Below are 3,054 nucleotides of genomic sequence, written 5' to 3'. Positions count from 1 at the left end.
TTGTCTCAAAAAAAAAAAAAAAAAAAGAAAGAGTGTAATTGACATGAGGCCAGCCATGCCACGTAGGAGACAGAATTATTACTCAAATCAATCTCCCCGAAAATTCGGAGGCCGGGGTTTTTTGAGGATAGTTTGGCGGGCCAGGGTCCAATGCATTGGTAGGTATATTAGGCATGGGTGCACAGGCATGGGTGCCCATGTGTTTTTTTTTTTTTTTTTTAAACAGAGTCTCACTGTGTCTCCCAGGCTGAAGTGCAATGGCACGATCTGGGCTCACTGCAACCTCCGCCTCCTGGGTTTAAGCAATTCTCCTGCCTCAGCCTCCCGAGGAGCTGTGATTACAGTCATGTGCCACCGCTCCCGGCTGATTTTTGTATTTTTAGTAGAGATGGGGTTTCCCCATGTTGGCCAGGCTGGTTATATGGGAGTGTTTGTGTTGTTTTGCGTGTCAGGAGCTGTGTGGGTGTGGGGTGTGCCTGAAGTTTGATTCTCACGGGGTGAAAGAGGTATGGATATACGGGCATGGAGGAGTAGATACAGCCAGTGCATGGAGCATATCATGGGGTGTGAGGGGGGCGTGTAGAAAAGTGTAGGGGACGTGTGGCTTTGTGTGTGTGGCACGTATATACGATATACAATACATGGTAGATGTGCGTGAGTCTGGCATGTGGGTGTGGATGTGTGCAGTGCATTCAGGTGACTGAATCTGTTCTCCTGGCAGACAGATGTAGGAGATGAAACTGGGTCACATTGTCCAAGGTAGCCTCAGCTGCTGTCTCTGCTGGCACCTTGCCTCCAGTCGGAACACAGGGACACAGGTGCACTGCTCCCAGCCTCCAAGAAGAGACAGCCCACTGCACAATCCGTCGGGGTGAGGGTCCCTGGGCTGGGCACCTGTTCAAGTGGACCTGGACACAGTTCCCCAGGGTGGAATGAAGAGACGATGGTGAGTAGTGATGGCCAAGGAAAGAGACAGGGGACCAGGAGCCGTGGCTCACGCCTGTAATCCAGCAATTTGAGAGGGTGAGGTGAGTGGATCATGAGGTCAAGAGTTCGAGATCATGAGGTTAGCCTGGCCAACATGGTGAAACCCCATCTCTACTAAAAATACAAAAATTAGCAGGGCGTGGTGGTGCATGCCTGTAATTGCAGCTACCCTGGAGGCTGAGGCAGGAGAATTGCTTGAACCCGGAAGGCGGAGGTTGCAGTGAGCTGAGATCGTGCCATTGCACTCCAGCCTGGGCAACAGAGTGAGACTCTGTCTCTCAAAAAAAAAGGAAAGAAAGAAAAAAGAAAAAAAAAAGAAAGAGAGGAGGTGCACCCCAGGCCACCATTGTCCTCTGCCCTCCACCACTGCCCACATCACCCCATTCTCTCCTCATCCTAACTTTCCCTCTATTTGGCTGGGCAATTTTTTTTTTTTTTTTTTTTTTTTTGAGATGGAATCTTGCTCTGTTGCCCAGGCTGGAGTGCAGTGGCATGATCTCGGCTCATTGCAACCTCTGCCTCCTGAGTTCATGCCATTCTCCTGCCTCAGCCTCCCGAGTAGCTGGGACTACAGGCATGCACCACCACACCTGGCTAATTTTTTGTATTTTTAGTAGAGATGGGGTTTTACCTGTTGGCCAGGCTGGTCTCAAACTCTTGACCTCAGGTGATCCACTCGCCTCGGCCTCCCAAAGTGCTACAATTACGGGCGTGAGCCACCACACCCAGCTACTGGGCATTTTTAAAAACTTTTATTGAGGTACAATACATGCAGAAAGTATAGAACTCTGGCTGGGCATGGTGGCCCATGCGTGTAATCCCAGCAATTTGGGAGGCTGAAGCAGGAGGATCGTTTGAGGCCAGAAGTTCAAGACCAGCCTGGGCAACATAGCAGGACCTCATCTCTACAAAAAATCTTTTTTTTTTTTTTTGAGACGGAGTCTCGCTCTGTCGCCCGGGCTGGAGTGCAGTGGCCGGATCTCAGCTCACTGCAAGCTCCGCCTCCCGGGTTTACGCCATTCTCCTGCCTCAGCCTCCCGAGTAGCTGGGACTACAGGCACCCGCCACCTCACCCGGGCTAGTTTTTTGTATTTTTTAGTAGAGACGGGGTTTCACCATGTTAGCCAGGATGGTCTCGATCTTCTGACCTCGTGATCCGCCCGTCTCGGCCTCCCAAAGCGCTGGGATTACAGGCTTGAGCCACCGCGCCCGGCCAAAAAATCTTAAAAAATGAACCGGGCGTGGTGGTGTGTACCTGTAGTCCCAGCTACTCAGGAGGCTGAGGCAGTAGGATTGCTTAAGCCCAGGAGTTCGAGGCTGCAGTGAACTATAATGGCACCACTGCACTCCAGCCTGGGCGACAGAGCAAGACTTTGTCTCTAAAAGAAAAGAAAGTATAGACATCGTACACACAGAGCCCAGTGCATTTTCACAATTTGAACATAGCCATGCATCCAGCACCCAGCTCAAGAAACAGAACATTCTCAACCTTCCTTGTGCCCTCTCTGGTCAGCATCTCCTGCAAATAACTACTCTCTTGACTTTAGACACCACAGAGGAGTTTTGTCTGCCATCATGTTTAACCACAACACCTGAATCCCTCCCTTAACTCGAAAAGGACATTAGCTCCTTTCTGCATCATGAGAAGCGAAGAGAAAGCTGGGAGGGGGTGCTGTCTGTCCTTACTGCTGGCAGGAAAAGGATGAAGGTCCTGTCTGGCCCCAGTCACAGATACATGTCAAGGACCTCCAAGTTCCTGCCTGGGAGATGATGATGATGATGATGGTGATTGTTATTATTATTTGAGATGAAGTCTGGCTCTGTCGCCCAGGCTGGAGTGCAATGGCAGGATCTCGGCTCACTGCAACCTCTGCCTCCCGGGTTCAAGTGATTCTCCGGCCTCAGCCTCCTGAGTAGCTGGGATTACAGGTGCCTGCCACCGCGCCTGGCTACTCTTTGTATTTTTAGTAGAGACGGGTTTCACCACGTTGGCCAGGCTGGTCTCGAACTCCTGACCTTATGTGGTCCACCTGCCTCAGCCTCCCAAAGTGCTAAAATTACAGGCGT

Source organism: Rhinopithecus bieti, unplaced genomic scaffold, assembly GCF_001698545.2.
Source record: "Rhinopithecus bieti isolate Rb0 unplaced genomic scaffold, ASM169854v2 scaffold_42772, whole genome shotgun sequence".
Taxonomy (NCBI): Eukaryota; Metazoa; Chordata; class Mammalia; order Primates; family Cercopithecidae; genus Rhinopithecus; species Rhinopithecus bieti.
The sequence above is the reverse complement of the archived record's forward strand: the minus strand, read 5'-3'. Positions refer to the sequence as shown.